At 42.8% G+C, this 19,938-nt stretch overlaps 1 protein-coding gene across 1 annotated transcript in view; it reads left to right on the forward strand.

The window, feature by feature from the left end:
- Positions 1-19,938, forward strand: part of SGIP1 (SH3GL interacting endocytic adaptor 1) — a 1,342,240-nt gene that overhangs the window by 1,093,014 nt on the left and 229,288 nt on the right. The window lies entirely within an intron of this gene.

Genomic DNA, 19,938 nt, shown 5'->3' on the forward strand with positions numbered 1-19,938 from the left:
AGCTCATGTGCGATGCTGCCAGATATCCCATTGATTTCTATGGTAGAAAACAAATTACGTTTATACCTAACACCCTAACATAAGCCCTGAGTCTAAACACCCCTAATGTGCCACCCGGACCTCGCCGCCACCTACATAATGTTATTAACCCCTATCCCGCCACAACTAAATAAATGTATTAACTCCTATCCCGCCGCTCCCTGAGCCTACCGCAACTCTAATAAAGTTATTAACCCCTAAACCCCTGGCCTCCCACATCACTACCACTTACTAAACCTATTAACCCCTAAACCGCCAGCCCCCCAAATCGCCATAAACTAAATTAAGCTATTAACCCCAAAACCTAACAAACCTTTTACTTTACATTAAATATTAACTCATCCATATCTTTTAATAAATTCAAACTTACCTTTAGAATTAAAATAAACTATATTAAACTATTTATTAACCTACCCTAACTATTATCCTACAATTACATTAAACTAACAATTAAAATAACTATATTACATATTTAAAAACCTAACCCTACTCAAGTTATTTAAATCTACTATTAAAAATTACTAAGTTACACAAAATAAAAAACACTAAGTTACACAAATTAAAAAATAAATGATCAAATATTTAAACAAATTACACCTAATCAAAAAGCCCTATCAAAATAAAAAAGCCCCCCCAAAATAAAAAAAAAACCTTAGCCTACACTAAACTACAAATAGTCCTTAAAAGGGCCTTTCTCTTGTTAAGTGTATCCAGTCCACGGATCATCCATTACTTGTGGGATATTCTCCTTCCCAACAGGAAGTTGCAAGAGGATCACCCACAGCAGAGCTGCTATATAGCTCCTCCCCTCACTGCCATATCCAGTCATTCTCTTGCAACTCTCAACAAAGATGGACGTAGTAAGAGGAGAGTGGTGTATTATAGTTAGTTTTTTAACTTCAATCAAAAGTTTGTTATTTTTAAATGGTACTGGAGTGTACTGTTTCATCTCAGGCAGCATTAGAAGAAGAATCTGCCTGTGATTTCTATGATCTTAGCAGAAGTAACTAAGATCCACTGCCGTTCTCACATATTCTGAGGAGTGAGGTAACTTCAGAGGGGGAATGGCGTGCAGGTTTTCCTGCATTAAGGTATGTGCAGTTAATATATTTCTAGGGATGGAATTTGCTAGAAAAATGCTGCTGATACCGGATTAATGTAAGTTATGCCTTAAATGCAGTGATAGCGACTGGTATCAGGCTTATTAACAGAGATACATACTCTTATAAAAGTGTAATATAAAACGTTTGCTGGCATGTTAATCGTTTTTATATATGTTTGGTGACAAAACTTATTGGGGCCTAGTTTTTTTCCACATGGCTGGCTTGATTTTTGCCTAGAAACAGTTTCCTGAAGCTTTCCACTGTTGCAATATGATTGGGAAGGGCCTATTTTAGTGCTTTTCTGTGCAGTTAAAAATACTGACAGAGACATTCAGCTTCCCTCTGCATGATACAGGACATCTCTGAAGGGCTCAAAAGGCTTCAAAGTCGTGTTTGAGGAGGGTAACAATCACAGTAGTCTGTGGCAGTTGTTGTGACTGTGTTTAAAAAACGTTTTTGTCATTTATTATTCTGTTTTTGTTATTAAGGGGTTAATCATCCATTTGCAAGTGGGTGCAATGCTCTGCTGACTTGTTACATACACTGTAAAAATTTTGTTAGTGTAACTGCCTTTCTTCACTGTTATTTCAAATTTTGTCAAAATTTGTTTCTCTTAAAGGCACAGTAACATTTTTTATATTGCTTGTTAACTTGCTTTAAAGTGTTTTCCAAGCTTGCTAGTCTCATTGCTAGTCTGTACAAACATGTCTGAAACAGAGGATACTTATTCATTATGTTTAAAAGCCATGGTGGAGCCCCATAGGAGAATGTGTACTAAATGTATTGATTTCACCTTAAACAGTAAAGATCAGTCTTTATCTATAAAAGAATTGTCACCAGAGGGGTCTGTCGAGGGGGAAGTTATGCCGACTAACTCTCCCCACGTGTCGGACCCTTCGCCTCCCGCTCAAGGGACGCACGCTAATATGGCGCCAAGTACATCAGGGACGCCCATAGCGATTACTTTGCAGGATATGGCTGCAATCATGAATAATACCCTGTCAGAGGTATTATCCAGATTGCCTGAATTGAGAGGCAAGCGCGATAGCTTTGGGGTTAGACGAGATACAGAGCGCGTAGATGCTGTAAGAGCCATGTCTGATACTGCGTCACAATATGCAGAACCTGAGGACAGAGAGCTTCAGTCTGTGGGTGACGTCTCTGAATCGGGGAGACCTGATTCAGAGATTTCTAATTTTAAATTTAAGCTTGAGAACCTCCGTGTATTGCTTGGGGAGGTATTAGCTGCTCTGAATGACTGTGACACAATTGCAGTGCCAGAGAAATTGTGTAGGCTGGATAAATACTATGCAGTGCCAGTGAGTACTGATGTTTTTCCAATACCTAAAAGGCTTACAGAAATTATTAGTAAGGAGTGGGATAGGCCCGGTGTGCCCTTTTCCCCACCTCCTATATTTATAAAAATGTTTCCAATAGATGCCACTACACGGGACTTATGGCAGACTGTCCCTAAGGTGGAGGGAGCAGTTTCTACTTTAGCAAAGCGTACCACTATCCTGGTTGAGGACAGTTGTGCTTTTTCAGATCCAATGGATAAAAAATTAGAGGGTTACCTTAAGAAAATGTTTATTCAACAAGGTTTTATTTTACAGCCCCTTGCATGCATTGCGCCTGTCACTGCTGCGGCGGCATTCTGGTTTGAGGCCCTGGAAGAGGCCATCCATACAGCTCCATTGACTGAAATTGTTGACAAGCTTAGAACTCTTAAGCTAGCTAACTCATTTGTTTCTGATGCCATTGTTCATTTGACTAAACTAACGGCTAAGAATTCCGGATTCGCCATCCAGGCGCGTAGGGCGCTATGGCTCAAATCCTGGTCAGCTGATGTGACTTCAAAGTCTAAATTACTCAACATTCCTTTCAAGGGGCTGACCTTATTCGGGCCTGGTTTGAAAGAAATTATTGCTGACATTACTGAAGGTAAGGGTCATACCCTTCCTCAGGACAGGGCCAAATCAAAGGCCAAACAGTCTAATTTTCGTGCCTTTCGAAATTTCAAGGCAGGTGCAGCATCAACTTCCTCTGCTTCAAAACAAGAGGGAACTTTTGCTCAATCCAAGCAGGCCTGGAAACCTAACCAGTCCTGGAACAAGGGCAAGCAGGCCAGAAAGCCTGCTGCTGCCTCTAAGACAGCATGAAGGAGCGGCCCCCTATCCGACAACGGATCTAGTAGGGGGCAGACTCTCTTCGCCCAGGCGTGTGCAAGAGATGTTCAGGATCCCTGGGCGTTGGAGATCATATCTCAGGGATATCTTCTGGACTTCAAAGCTTCTCCTCCACTAGGGAGATTTCACCTTTCAAGATTATCTGCAAACCAGATAAAGAAAGAGGCATTCCTAAACTGCGTACAAGATCTCCTTGTAATGGGAGTGATCCATCCAGTTCCGCGGACGGAACAAGGACAGGGGTTTTATTCAAATCTGTTGAACCTTCAGACCAATTTTGCATTTAAAGATCCTAAACAAATTCCTCAGAGTTCCGTCATTCAAGATGGAAACTATTCGAACCATTTTACCCATGATCCAAGAGGGTCAGTACATGACCACAGTGGACTTAAAGGATGCCTACCTTCACATTTCGATTCACAAGAATCATCATCAGTTCCTGAGGTTTGCCTTTCTAGACAGGCATTACCAATTTGTAGCTCTTCCATTCGGGTTGGCTACAGCCCCAAGAATTTTTACAAAGGTTCTGGGCTCACTTCTGGCGGTCCTAAGACCGCGAGGCATAGCGGTGGCTCCTTACCTGGACGATATCCTGATACAGGCGTCAAGCTTTCAAATTGCCAAATCTCATACAGAGATAGTTCTGGCATTCCTGAGGTCGCATGGGTGGAAAGTGAACGAAGAAAAGAGTTCTCTATCTCCTCTCACAAGGGTTTCCTTCCTAGGGACTCTAATAGATTCTGTAGAAATGAAAATTTACCTGACGGAGTCCAGGTTATCAAAACTTCTAAATGCTTGCCGTGTTCTTCACTCCATTCCGCGCCCCACGGTGGCTCAGTGCATGGAAGTAATCGGCTTAATGGTAGCGGCTATGGACATAGTGCCATTCGCGCGCCTGCATCTCAGACCGCTGCAATTATGCATGCTCAGTCAGTGGAATGGGGATTACACAGATTTGTCCCCTCTACTAAATCTGGATCAGGAAACCAGAGATTCTCTTCTCTGGTGGTTATCTCGGGCCCATCTGTCCAAGGGTATGACCTTTCGCAGACCAGATTGGACAATTGTAACAACAGATGCCAGCCTTCTAGGTTGGGGTGCAGTCTGGAACTCCCTGAAGGCTCAGGGTTCATGGACTCAGGAGGAGAAACTCATCCCAATAAATATTCTGGAGTTAAGAGCAATATTCAATGCTCTTCTGGCTTGGCCTCAGCTAGCAACACTGAGGTTCATCAGATTTCAGTCGGACAACATCACAACTGTGGCTTACATCAACCATCAAGAGGGAACCAGGAGTTCCCTAGCGATGTCAGAAGTCTCCAAGATAATTCGCTGGGCAGAGACTCACTCTTGCCACCTGTCAGCGATCCATATCCCAGGTGTAGAGAACTGGGAGGCGGATTTTCTAAGTCGTCAGACTTTTCATCCGGGGGAATGGGAGCTCCATCCGGAGGTGTTTGCTCAATTGGTTCTCCGTTGGGGCAAACCAGAATTGGATCTCATGGCGTCTCGCCAGAACCCCAAGCTTCCTTGTTACGGATCCAGGTCCAGGGACCCAGAAGCGGCACTGATAGATGCTCTAGCAGCGCCTTGGTTCTTCAACCTGGCTTATGTGTTTCCACCGTTTCCTCTGCTCCCTCGTCTGATTGCCAAAATCAAACAGGAAATAGCATCGGTGATATTGATAGCGCCTGCGTGGCCACGCAGGACCTGGTATGCAGACCTAGTGGACATGTCATCCTTTCCACCATGGACTCTGCCTCTGAGACAAGACCTTCTAATACAAGGTCCTTTCAATCATCCGAATCTACTTTCTCTGAGACTGACTGCATGGAGATTGAACGCTTGATCCTATCAAAGCGTGGCTTCTCCGAGTCAGTAATTGATACCTTAATACAGGCACGAAAGCCTGTCACCAGGAAAATTTACCACAAGATATGGCGTAAATATCTTCATTGGTGTGAATCCAAGAATTACTCATGGAGTAGGGTTAGGATTCCTAGAATATTGTCCTTCCTCCAAGAGGGTTTGGACAAAGGATTATCAGCTAGTTCTTTAAAGGGACAGATTTCTGCTCTGTCTATTCTTTTACACAAGCGTCTGGCAGAAGTTCCAGATGTTCAGGCATTTTGTAAGGCTTTAGTTAGAATTAAGCCTGTGTTTAAACCTGTTGCTCCTCCATGGAGCTTAAACTTGGTTCTTAAAGTTCTTCAAGGGGTTCCGTTTGAACCCCTTCATTCTATTGATATCAAACTTCTTTCATGGAAAGTTCTTTTTCTGATGGCTATTTCCTCGGCTCGAAGAGTCTCGGAGTTATCTGCCTTACATTGTGATTCTCCTTATCTGATCTTTCATTCAGATAAAGTTGTTCTGCGTACAAAACCTGGGTTTTTACCTAAGGTGGTTTCTAACAAGAATATCAATCAAGAGATTGTTGTTCCATCATTATGTCCTAATCCTTCTTCAAAGAAGGAACGTCTTTTGCATAATCTAGACGTAGTCCGTGCCTTGAAGTTTTACTTACAGGCTACTAAAGATTTTCGCCAAACATCTAACCTGTTTGTTGTTTACTCTGGACAGAGGAGAGGTCAGAAGGCCTCGGCAACCTCTCTTTCTTTTTGGCTTCGGAGTATAATCCGTTTAGCCTATGAGACTGCTGGACACCAGCCTCCTGAAAGGATTACAGCTCATTCTACTAGAGCTGTGGCTTCCACCTGGGCCTTTAAAAATGAGGCCTCTGTTGAACAGATTTGCAAGGCTGCAACTTGGTCTTCCCTTCATACTTTTTCCAAATTTTACTAATTTGATACTTTTGCTTCTTCGGAGGCTGTTTTTGGGAGAAAGGTTCTACAGGCAGTGGTTCCTTCCGTTTAAGTTCCTGCCTTGTCCCTCCCATCATCCGTGTACTTTAGCTTTGGTATTGGTATCCCACAAGTAATGGATGATCCGTGGACTGGATACACTTAACAAGAGAAAACATAATTTATGCTTACCTGATAAATGTATTTCTCTTGTAGTGTATCCAGTCCACGGCCCGCCCTGTCCTTTTCAGGCAGGTCTAAATTTTAATTAAACTACAGTCACCACTGCACCCTATGGTTTCTCCTTTTCTCGGCTTGTTTCGGTCGAATGACTGGATATGGCAGTGAGGGGAGGAGCTATATAGCAGCTCTGCTGTGGGTGATCCTCTTGCAACTTCCTGTTGGGAAGGAGAATATCCCACAAGTAATGGATGATCCGTGGACTGGATACACTACAAGAGAAATAAATTTATCAGGTAAGCATAAATTATGTTTTTGCGGGGCATTTCCCCAAAGAAATCAGCTCTTTTACCTGTTAAAAATACAAATTCCCCCCCAACAGTAAAACCCACCACCCACACAACCAACCCCCCAAATAAAAACCTATCTAAAAAACCTAGACCGGACATCCGCGCCGGATGTCTCGAAGATGGATTAGGTTAGGGACTTTGGGCAGTAAAAGAGCTGAATTTTAAGGGCAATGCCCATACAAATGCCCTTTTCAGGGCAATAGGGAGCATAGGTTTTTATTTGGGGGGTTGGTTGTGTGGGTGGTGGGTTTTACTGTTGGGGGTGGTATTTGTATTTTTTTTTTATTTCTTTGGGGCAATGCCCCGCAAAAGGCCCTTTTAAGGGCCATTGGTAGATTAGTGTAGGCTAGGTTTTTTTTATTTTGATAGAGCTATTAGATTAGGTGTAATTAGTTTAAATATTTGATCATTTATTTTTTATTTTGTGTAACTTAGTGTTTATTTTTTTGTAACTTAGTAATTTTGAGTAGGGTTAGGTTTTTAAATATGTAATATAGTTATTTTAATTGTTAGTTTAATGTAATTTTAGTATAACAGTTAGGTTAGGTTAATTTATAGTTTAATATAGTTTAATGTAATTGTAGTCTAATAGTTAGGGTAGGTTAATTAGTAGTTTAATATAGTTTAATTTAAATCTAAAGGTAAGTTTAAATTTATTATAAGATAGGGATGAGTTAATATTTAATATAAAGTTAGCGGGTTGTTAGGTTTAGGGGTTAATAGCTTAATTTAGTTTATGGCGATGTGGGGGCTGGCGGTTTAGGGGTTAATATGTTTAGTAAGTGGTAGTGATGTGGGAGGCCAGGGGTTAATACATGTATTTAGTTGCAGAGGGCTCTGTGACCGGGGGGATAGGGGTTAATAACTTTATTATAGTTGTGGCGGGCTCCGGGAGAGGAGGGATAGGGGTTAAACCTTTTAGTATAGTGGCGGTGTTTAGTGACAGGGTATAAATAAAGTTGGGAAAAAGCCGAATAGCAGCGAGATTGATGACTGTTAGTTTACAACAGTCCGCTGCTTATCGCCCCGTACTTGGTGCGCGGCTTTTTTTATAAATAAGGAGAGCGTATTCAGATCCGCGGCCACGATGTTAGGCGATGTTTTGCGAGCGTATTGGTGCCGGCAAATGCAGCATAGTTGAGGGCTTGATAATTCGGCATCCTAGCGTAAACTGTAAGAGTTAAACTAATATGTAAACTATTTAATTAAAAATGTTTTATAAGTGTTAAAAGGGATATGGTATATGACAAGGAAAAGTGGAGAGTGCTGTAATCTATATATATATACTGTATATATATATATATATTCATATAGATATTTATATATTCATATATCAACAAATAAATATTTTTAAAATATTTCTTCTATGCAAAAAACATTGGTATGTAAAAAATGTCTTACTCTGGGTTTAGCACTGTTAGTTTACTGCAGTGTCGGTTTAGTGCGTGAATGGTACCTGTTAGGTAAGTCTATGGGGAGAATAAGTTAGCGCATTCGCCATATCTGAAGTTAGCACTCCTGGTCTTTTGCTCGCACGCTAACTTTTTACTTTCAGTTTGTAATACGCGTACAAATCCAGCTGTGTTAAAATGTAACTTAGCGCAGTTAGTGCGTGAGTAATAAAAATATTTAGCAAACCACTTGTAATCTGGCCCAATGTGTTTTGAGCACTATATCTATAAAATTGTTACAAATATGGTTGCAAACACAGCTGCCATTTAGTGCTTAAGACGTGCACTCTCCTGAGCCTACCTCAGTATGTTGTCATGGAAAAGAGCTAACTTTCAACAAAGGAAACCAAGAGAAATAGGAAATTGTGATAATAAAGCAAATGAAGAGGTGTTTTTTTTTTTTTTTTAAATTCTGTTTTATTGAGGACAAGAGATATTGCACAAATACAATTAGGTCATTGCATCCAAGACAACATTTTCATGAGTAAATAGGCAGTTGTACAGCTAAGTATGGATTATTGTAATGTACAAAAATGTCAAATATCAGTCTCTCAGGTCCATTTTCTGGTTTTTACAGTTATTCTATGACAGATTTTCTTTAGTATAATAACTTTCCCTTCCCCATCCCAACCCCCTTAAACATTAATTAACCACCAACACTTGCGCTTAACATTTATGCGCAACCAATTCCGGAACTCTATAAGGTTGCTGCTTCAATTTATACTGTGCGGTCCGGGAGAAGAGGGAGACAGAAAAAAAAAAAAAAAAATTTCCATTCATACATCAAAGAGACCACAAGGGTCAGGGGAAGGGGATAAGCAGGAGGGTGTAGGAGCCCTAGAGCGGTCTCAACATCTTAGATAGCGATATTCTCTCTCCCCCCCCCGCCCCCTCGTCTTTGTTGTAGGAATGTCCATTCGCCCCTTAGAGAGGCCGTCAACATGTATTCAGTATGCGCAAATGGGAGCAGTAATTGTTTTTGTGTATCTAAGGGCAGAGTGTCAATGTACTTCCGCCATTTAGTAATGAAGTGTCTAAGCCTCCTGTCAGTGTCCATTTTGGTATCTAATTGTTCAGTAAGTAATTGCTTATGCAAGTTGTGTTTAAATGCAGTAAAGGTGGGAGTAGCACTTTCGGTCCAGACTCTCAGTATGACCTTTCTGGCAATCAGGATCATAGTGGTGAGTAGTGAGGTGTGTCTAGTATCTTGTTCCTCCCAACTCAGGAAGCAGACTTGTTCTACCTCTATCTTAACCTTGATTTTAATTACCCTTGTGATCCATAAGGCTATTCTACCCCAGAACTGATGAACTCGTGGGCAGGTGTAGAAGTAATGAAGATAGTCCGGGTCACCAAACCTACATTTACTACACTCATTTATCACCCCATGTTTCCATTTAGCTAGCCTACGTGGTATAATGTAATCTTTATGTAGCATTCTGATCTGGGATTCTCTCAGCGTCATGGACAGCGTTGCTCTTTTGGCATTTTCTACACTGCGTTGGATTAGCTCTAGAAGATCCTCCCTCTCCAAGTGGTCCCTCCATCTATTCTCTATTAGGGCTAAATGTTTTGATTCAATATGGCTCAGTAGTGTTTTGTAGATCCCCGAGATAGAGAAGCTTCCAAGCTTAAAAGCAGACACTGACACATTGAATATGTGCGGTTCCCAGAATTGTGGGTCCTCTCTAATGAGCTGGTTCACGTAGTGCCTCATCTGAAGATAGGCATAGAAGTGGGCCCGCGGTAGTCCGAATTGAGTTTGCAGTTCTTCCAAGGACCTAACGCATTTCCTGGAGATGTCAAGAGCATCTCCCACTGAGCATAAGCCTTTGGTTTCCCAGTTGGTAAACGGGGAAGTATCAATCCCAGGGGGGAAGCAGGTATTGTTTCGCAGTGGGATTAACCTGGGGGACGCGTGGCGCCGGCCCAGGTATTCTAGGGTTTGCCGCCAAGCTCTCAATACGTCCTTATAGAGAAAACTATCCCTGACCCCCGTCGGAAGGTTATTAGGCGGGGTGTAAGGCAGAAGTGAGGGGTCAAACCCCTTTAGTCCATTCCTCTCAAGTTCGGGTGTGTAGAAGTGTTCCGTCTTTAATTGCCAGTCCAGCATTAGACGGTTAAGTGCTGCCCAGTTGTATAGCCTCAGGTCGGGGAGACCCAGGCCACCCGAGGAGGGCCGTGCATATAGTTTCTTGAGAGCTATTCTTGATCTGCCCCCCTTCCATAAGAACTTAGATAGGGCTTTTGAGTAGATCGCCAGGTCTTTTCGGGTAATCAGAAAAGGCAGCATCAAGAGAGAATACAGAATCCGTGGTAGGATGACCATTTTCACCAAGTTGATTCGTCCTGTGAGAGAAATCGGTAAGTTTCTCCATCCCTCCAAGGTTTGAGCTATGTCACAGCACACCCGCGTGATGTTATTACGGTACAAGGTTTGCCTATTGGTGGATAACTTAATGCCCAGATAGGTCAAGGTATCTCCAGCTTCCTGAAATGGATAGGAGCGCGACTGTGCCTTATGTCTCCAAAGCCATAAGATTTCCGATTTTGTTTTGTTTATCCTATAGCCGGAAAAGGACCCAAAGGCCTCAATGGTTGCCAGGATCTTTGGGATATGTTTTGCAGGGTGTTCTACAAATAGGAGCATGTCATCCGCATATAATGCCAGATGCATCCTCTCCCCTCCCATCCTCACACCCGGATAGACTTTACGCAATTTAACAGCCAATGGCTCAAGGGCTAGGTTGAAGAGTAGGGGGGATAGAGGACACCCCTGACGGGTGCCTCTTTGTAGTGTGATTCGCGGCGAGAATAACCCGTTAGCCATGATGGCAATCCATGGGGCATTGTAGATGTTACTGATATATTGGGGAAATGATCCCGAGAAGCCAAAGCGCTGGAGTACATCCTGCAAGTGGCTCCACTCAACCCTGTCGAAGGCCTTCTCTGCATCCAAAGATAGCAGGAAGGCCTCCGGTTGATCTGCCGTCTCGGGGAGTTCCAGTCCCCCCTCGTAATGAGCAATGGCATGTAATACCCTTCTTACATTAGTCACTGATGTTCTGTGGCTCATGAATCCCGTTTGGTCCGGGTGGATAATGTCAGTCAGGACCACTTTTAGTCTCTCAGCCAAGATCTTCATCAAGATCTTGTAGTCAGAGTTGAGTAGGGAGATGGGACGATAAGATTCGGGGAGGCCTGGATCCTTCCCCGGCTTCGGAATCAATGACACATGTGCCATTGTAAATGTTTGAGAGGGAGGTATCAACTCCTTGTAGTATAAGTTATATAATTTTGTTAGAGTCGGCGTAATCTGGGTCTTCAATAGTTTGAAGAACTCAGCCGGGAGGCCGTCAGGACCCGCCGCTTTCCCGTTGGACATAGATGAGATGGTTTTTAGGATCTCTTCAGGGGCTATGGGTGAGTTGAGAACCGCCACCTGTTCCTCCCTGAGTTGCGGAAGATCAAGTTCATTCCAGAAGGATGCTATGACCTCGTGGGGCGGTTTCTTTTGACTGGCATATAGGTCAGCATAATAATCCGCCAAAGCCGTCACAATAGACTCTGGTGTTTTATGAGTCTTATTGCGGTAAGTAATTGCCGCAATAGGCTTACGAGCAGTCTTCTTATTTACCAAGGAGGCTAATAGTCTGCCTGATCTGTCCCCCTCTCTGTAGTACTTAGCCTGGGTTCTAAGTAGCCGTGAGACAGCCTGGTGGCCCAGAAACACATCTAACTCTCCCTTCCTTTCAAGGTATTTATCCCTTAGGGTTTGGCATGGACTTCCACAGTATGCTTGGTAGGCTTCCGTTAGAGCCTCCTGCAGGTTTTGCAGTCTAGCCTGGGTTTTTCTCCGCAGGGCGGCCACATAGGAGATGATGTCCCCCGTGAGAACTGCTTTTGCCGTGTTCCAAAACAATTCTGGATTGTCTCGGTGCGCCAGATTGTCTGTGTAATAGTCGTTCCATGCATGCAGTAAGTGCTTGGAGAAAGCATCAGAAGTGTAAAGGAAGCTTGGGAACCTAAGCGTCTGCTTATTGGCAACTATAGTTCCGACCGAGAGCACTAGTTCAACCGGTGCGTGGTCCGAGACCACAACATTGTGAATCCTAGTTCCAGTAACCCTAGGAATTAGGCTAGAAGACGTCATAAAGAGATCTATGCGTGAAAGTGTGGGAGTGGCCCTAGAGATGCAAGTAAAATCTTTACTATCCGCATTTCTAAGCCTCCAGATATCAACAAGTTGTAGGGAGTCAGAGATTCTAGAAAAAGTTTTCTGCTCGAAAGTGCTGTTGCACCTCGAGCGAAACCTCTCGGTTGTGCGGTCTGGATCCCGCATTCTGTCACAGGCTGGGTTTGGAGTCAGATTAAAGTCTCCTCCCAGGATAATATCAGAACCCGAGAAAGGAGCAAGCGTTTGTATGAGTCGCGTCCAGAAGGTTTTAGATTTACAATTTGGCGCGTATATGTTACATAGCACTAGTACCTTCTGATTTATCTTGACTTTGACTATTAGGAATCTGCCCTCCTTATCTTTAAGTGTGTGCAAGATTTCAACGTTCCCTCGTTTCCCAAATAGGATAGCAATGCCCCTACTCGAGTTAGTGAATGAGATATGTTCTATTGCCCCTACCCAGTCTCTCTTTAGTTTCTCGTGTTCTGTTTCAGATAAGTGGGTCTCTTGTAGTAGAGCTATGTCAGTTCCTAAGCGTCTTAGGTGTGTCAGTATAGTGCTCCTTTTAGTGGGAGAGTTAATCCCTCCCACATTCCACGTCACAAATCTTACCGCCATTTAAGCAATGTCATGTGGATTGGGATCTCACCGGTATCCTGCGGTAGGAGAAAAAAAAAAAAAAAAAAAAGCATGCATCCCAACTCTCTCCCCCCGCACCCACAGCAGTTTCACATACCTTTTGTATTATCCTAGATGAAAGCAGATTCGTGACCTGCAGACCACAAAGAACATTTGACAAGTTATAAAGCACTCTGGAAAGGGGTTTGTGAGATACAGTTACATTGTAATGAGCAATTAAACTAATGAGCCTTGGATACGCCACATCCAGGCATATAATCAGTGAGCCGTCCCTGAGTGAATATACCAATATGTTGGTTGCAGTATTTAAAAAGGTAAGCATATATAAACTTATGCAGGAGATCATTAAAGTAGTCTGTAACATAGTAACATAATATAAATTTCTAACCATTGAACCTACAACATTAGGTTTAACCAAAACAATAGCGGTATTATATGTCTGCCTAAACAAGTGGTGTTGTTGCATCATATCTTTAAAGGTTTTCATTATCATGAATAAAAGTGTGATGGTAACCTGCAAGCCAGGAGGGGCACTTGACAAGGTATAAATCGCTCTGGAATGGGGGTTATGTTTTGCATATACTTTGTAATGAGCAGTTAAACTAATGAACCCTGGATACGCCACATCCGGGTATAAAAGTAATGGGCCATTCCTAAGAAGAGATACAAGTAAATTGGCTGAAATTTTTAACAAGAGGTAACATACGCAGAAAATCATTGAAGTAATCAATAACATTGCAACATGACTGAAAATTCTAACTGATGAACTTAGAACAGTAGGTTTAACTAACACAACAGCATTGTTATATTCCCCCCTAAACAAGTGGTGTCGTTGCACCATATCTCTAAAGGCTTCCATTAGCCTTCAAATTCAAAGAAAAAGAGATAAGAAGACCCCACAGCATGTTGTATGGATCCCCCCTCCCCTCATCCCGGGTCTGAATGCGATGATCTGGGTGAGCCTGTCATTGAGCCCCTGTGTTCTCTTCCCAGGAAGTCAGTAACCTCTTGTGGGGTGTCAAAAAACTTAGGTCCTGAGGGAGTTAGTAACTTTAGTCTGGCTGGGTATAAAAGATACACTTTTCTGCCCTCTCCGTTTAGTCGAGAGCAAAGGGGGGAGAACTCCTTGCGTTTACGCATGAGTTCGGAGGAGTAATCTTGAAATATTAGCAATTTTGATCCCTCATACATAACTGGAGAGACCTTTCTGTAAGCCCTCAGTATCTCTATCTTGAGCTGGAAGTGTAGAAACTTTACCATAACCTGCCTAGGTTGCGTATTGCCTCTGTCTTGCTGTCTCTCGGGGCCTACTCTATGCGCCCTCTCTACGCTACCCCTGAACAGCGCAGGGGTTAGATTAAGTAGTGTAGGTAGTGTATCCTGAATGAAACGAATGAGGTCTCGGGGTTTAACATTTTCTGGGATCCCCAGGATGCGCAAGTTATTGCGACGGGATCTATTTTCTAGATCCTCTAATCTTTGGTGTAGGACTACATTTTGTTTCAACAGAACATCTAATTGTGTATCATGTGTGACCGATGTGTCCTCGAGCCCTGACACCCTGTCCTCCATCTCAGTAAATCTGACGGAGAATTGTTTCATCTCCCCCGTCAAATTATCAAGACCTTTTTGTAAACTTTCAATTTTGGGGAGAAAGATGGAGGAGAGCTGCCGCACCACCACATGTGTGTCCAAAGAGATTGTCTGCTCATCTTGTGGGACAGAATTTGACTCCTGTGGATGGTCCGCAGCTCCCCCAGTCTTTCCAGAACTCTTGTTCTTCCCTGACATTCTACTTCCTGTCAGGAATTTATCCATAAAAGTTACCTAGGCACAGAAATAGTTAACCTATGCACACAGTATCAGTATGTACACAACACTCACAAGAAGGTTATTGCAAAATCAGTAACGTAACAAGCAAGCCTAGGATATAATATGTCTCAACAATGTTTATCTTATGCTTTAAAAGACATCATATAGGTGCAAAGTAAACAGTAAGTTAGTCCAGATTTAGTTATGCTTGATATTACAATGTGGGCCTGGGCAATAAATCTGTGATCCAGCTGGCGGCATCCAAATTTTGGTTTTTATTGCTGTAAGAAAAGCTATCAGTCACACACTTAGACACAGGGTGTTGCCCCGCAGTAGGGTGTTATGCCAGATAATATGTTCATCAATCAGCAGGGTTTATGGCGCAAGTGAGGGCCTGCTATGTTAAGTCAGCCCCTTGAGAGAGTTAAATATTCTTAGCTTACCCTTATGGAGAGAGTCACACAATGCAGTCCTTAACAGTTTTCCTTTTATGCAAAGAGCCTTTACAGAGGGGGACCAGCCGAACTGTGTCGCTGTTTGTGTCTGGTCCAGTAGGGCTCAAAATGTGGGCAATGAGGTGGCTAAGATTAGGATGTAAAGATCTGGCCCAACCACTCAATGGCTTTTGATAATTGACACATTCCCAGCCCCGAGGTGTTGCTCAAACAGGGTATCTGGGGGGGGGGGTTCCAGGGAAGGAGGGCTGGCTGCCACTGGTCTAATACCCCACTATGTCTCTGGTGAACAAAGGCCTTTCCCTTACATCTGCCCTCAGTGTCTGTGTGGTCTGCAGATTATTTACCTGGGCCGGAGTCGTCACTCCACAGTGGCAGAGGCCTATCAACACCCCAGGGAGGCAGAGCGTTCTCTTCTCGTTGTTCCCTGCAGGTCCGGTCCCTCCGGAGGTACGATGGTAAGTCCCGGTTTGACTGGCCAGCAGTGTACACCCCACCACTAGATCAGCCTGATGTGTTACCGCCTCGGCCCTGTTCTTCTTCCCGGCGGAGGTATGTTAGCAATATGGGGATCAGTGCTTTCGCGCCTTTTTGCCTCCGCCTGTGCTCTCTTGGCTTTACTCACTCTCTAGTCGCCCGGTCCTCCAGGGATATTGCAGACTCCGGTGGTTTACCGTTTGTTCCGCTTAGGCGAAGTTGCTGCTGGTTCTCTGATCTCCGTCAGTGAGGCGTGTGGGGGGTCCCCGTGCCTGCCGTTTCGTGATTGCAGTGTTCCAAACTGCTCGTAGGCCCGAATCCGGCGTGAGCCTCACTCCTCTTCTCTAAGCCAGGCCAGATATGGGGAGCGTGTTATCCGTCTATTTACACCGCTGGGCTAGTTCAGTCACTCAGGCAACGATGATTTACCAGGGAGCCTGTTGGATGTGATCGCACTTCCATGTGCCGGTCAGCTTGCCGGGGGGGCGAGATGGTTGTCGCCTGTGCTCAAACACGCCAGATACCAGTTGTATCAAGGCTATCATGCACTCGGGTCAGTTCAGGAGCTTAGATTTATATATTGCTGCAGTTTATAAGTATTAATTATGCCTTAATATGCCAACTAGCTCAGGAGCCGTTAGCATGAGCTGCCTTCTCCTTGGCCCGCCCACCGGAAGTCCTCATGAAGAGGTGTTTTAAGTAATTGTACTCTATTTTAATCATTTAATGTTGTCCTCTATTACCTTTTAAAGAATATACACTAGCAAGCTGTATTTTTATCATATATACATCTGCTATTATGCACCATTCTATCATTATTGCTGTATTTTATTTTAAAATTTAATACAGTTTGGTACAACAAATTCTTCAATCAAAGCGTCTTCATTCACACAGTCTGTCTGCAAATCTGTAAATTCTATTTATCATTTAACCTCTTAGTGACCACAGCACTTTTCCATTTTCTGACTGTTTGGGACCAGGGCTAAATTTACATTTCTGCTGTGTTTGTGTTTAGCTGTAATTTTCCTCTTACTCATTTACTGTACCCACACATATTATATACCGTTTATATACTCATTTACTGTACCCACACATATTATATACCGTTTATATACTCATTTACTGTACCCACACATATTATATACCGTTTATATACTCATTTACTGTACCCACACATATTATATACCGTTTCACTCGCCATTAAATGGACTTTTTAAAGATTCCATTATTTTCATCATATCTTATAATTTACTATAAAAATTTTATAAAATATGAGGAAAAAATGGGGGAAAAAAACACACTTTTTCTAACACTGACCCCCAAAATCTGTTACACATCTACAACCACCAAAAAACACCCATGCTAAATAGTTACTACATTTGGTCCTGAGTTTAGAAATACCTAATGTTTACATGTTCTTTGCTTTTTTTTGCAAGTTATAGGGCAATAAATACAAGTAGCACTTTATTTCCAAACCATTTTTTTTCCCCCAAAATTAGCGCTAGTTACATTTGAACACTGTTATCTGTCAGGAATCCCTGAATATCCCTTGACATGTATATAATTTTATTTAGTAGACAACCCAAAGTATTGATCTAGGCCCATTTTGGTATATTTCATGCAACCATTTAACCACCAAATGCCATTAAAAAAAATAATTGTTCACTTTTTCACAAACTTTAGGTTTCTCACTGAAATTATTTACAAACAGCTTGTGCAATCATGGCATAAATGGTTGTAAATGCTTCTCTGGGATCCCCTTTGTTTAGAAATAGCAGACAGATATGACTTTGGCATTGCTTTTTGGTAATTAGAAGGCCGTTAATTGCAGCTGCACATCACACTTGTATTATGCCCAACAGTTAAGGGGTTAATTAGGGAGCTTGTAGGGTTAATTTTAGCTTTTAGTGTAGTGTAGTAAACAACCCAAAGTATTGATCTAGGCCCATTTTGGTATATTTCATGCCACCATTTCACCACCAAATGCGATCAAATGAAAAAAGTAAAAATTTTCACAATTTTAGGTTTCTCACTGAAAGGTAATTATCACCTGTAGCTACAATACTTACCTTAATGTGCTCTAGAGAGCATGGAGAGCGCACTAAGGTAAGTATCACCTGTAGATACAATACTTACCTTAATGTGCTCTAGAGAGCATGGAGAGCGAGCTAAGGTAAGTATCCCCTGTAGCTACAATACTTACCTTAATGTGCTCTAGAGAGCATGGAGAGCGAGCTAAGGTAGGTATCACCTGTAGCTACAATACTTACCTTAATGTGCTCTGGAGAGCAAGGAGAGCGTGCTAAGGTAGGTATCACCTGTAGCTACAATACTTTCCTTAATGTGCTCTGGAGATCATGGAGAGCGCGCTAAGGTTAGTATCACCTGTAGCTACAATACTTACCTTAATGTGCTATGGAGAGCGTGCTAAGGTAAGTATCACCTGTAGCTACAATACTTACCTTAATGTGCTCTAGAGAGCATGGAGAGCGAGCTAAGGTAATTATCACCTGTAGCTACAATACTTACCTTAATGTGCTCTAGAGAGCATGGAGAGCGAGCTAAGGTAAGTATCACCTGTAGCTACAATACTTAACTTAATGTGCTCTAGAGAGCACGGAGAGCGAGCTAAGGTAAGTATCCCCTGTAGCTACAATACTTACCTTAATGTGCTCTGAAGAGTATGGAGAGCGCACTAAGGTAAGTATCACCTGTAGTTACAATACTTACCTTAATGTGCTCTAGAGAGCACAGAGAGTGAGCTAAGGTAAGTATCACCTGTAGCTACAATACTTACCTTAATGTGCTCTAGAGAGCATGGAGAGTGCTAAGGTAAGTATCCCCTGTAGCTACAATACTTACCTTAATGTGCTCTAGAGAGCACGGAGAGCGTGCTAAGGTAAGTATCCCCTGTAGCTACAATACTTACCGTAATGTGCTCTGGAAAGCATGGAGAGCGCACTAAGGTAAGTATCACCTGTAGCTACAATACTTACCTTAATGTGCTCTGGAGAGCATGTAGAGCGTGCTAAGGTAAGTATCACATGTAGCTACAATACTTACCTTAATGTGCTCTAGAGAGCACGGAGAGTGAGCTAAGGTAAGTATCACCTGTAGCTACAATACTTACCTTAATGTGCTCTAGAGAGCATGGAGAGTGCTAAGGTAAGTATCACCTGTAGCTACAATACTTACCTTAATGTGCTCTAGAGAGCATGGAGAGCGAGCTAAGGTAAGTATCCCCTGTAGCTACAATACTTACCTTAATGTGCTCTAGAGAGCATGGAGAGCGAGCTAAGGTAAGTATCACCTGTAGCTACAATACTTACCTTAATGTGCTCTGGAGAGCAAGGAGAGCGTGCTAAGGTAGGTATCACCTGTAGCTACAATACTTTCCTTAATGTGCTCTGGAGATCATGGAGAGCGCGCTAAGGTTAGTATCACCTGTAGCTACAATACTTACCTTAATGTGCTATGGAGAGCGTGCTAAGGTAAGTATCACCTGTAGCTACAATACTTACCTTAATGTGCTCTAGAGAGCATGGAGAGCGAGCTAAGGTAATTATCACCTGTAGCTACAATACTTACCTTAATGTGCTCTAGAGAGCATGGAGAGCGAGCTAAGGTAAGTATCACCTGTAGCTACAATACTTAACTTAATGTGCTCTAGAGAGCACGGAGAGCGAGCTAAGGTAAGTATCCCCTGTAGCTACAATACTTACCTTAATGTGCTCTGAAGAGTATGGAGAGCGCACTAAGGTAAGTATCACCTGTAGTTACAATACTTACCTTAATGTGCTCTAGAGAGCATGGAGAGCGCTAAGGTAAGTATCCCCTGTAGCTACAATACTTAACTTAATGTGCTCTAGAGAGCATGGAGAGCGCTAAGGTAAGTATCACCTGTAGCTACAATACTTAACTTAATGTGCTCTAGAGAGCATGGAGAGCGCTAAGGTAAGTATCCCCTGTAGCTACAATACTTACCTTAATGTGCTCTAGAGAGCACGGAGAGCGTGCTAAGGTAAGTATCCCCTGTAGCTACAATACTTACCGTAATGTGCTCTGGAGAGCATGGAGAGCGCACTAAGGTAAGTATCACCTGTAGCTACAATACTTACCTTAATGTGCTCTGGAGAGCACGGAGAGTGAGCTAAGGTAAGTATCACCTGTAGCTACAATACTTACCTTAATGTGCTCTAGAGAGCATGGAGAGTGCTAAGGTAAGTATCACCTGTAGCTACAATACTTACCTTAATGTGCTCTAGAGA

Source organism: Bombina bombina, chromosome 10 (assembly GCF_027579735.1).
Source record: "Bombina bombina isolate aBomBom1 chromosome 10, aBomBom1.pri, whole genome shotgun sequence".
Classification (NCBI taxonomy): Eukaryota; Metazoa; Chordata; class Amphibia; order Anura; family Bombinatoridae; genus Bombina; species Bombina bombina.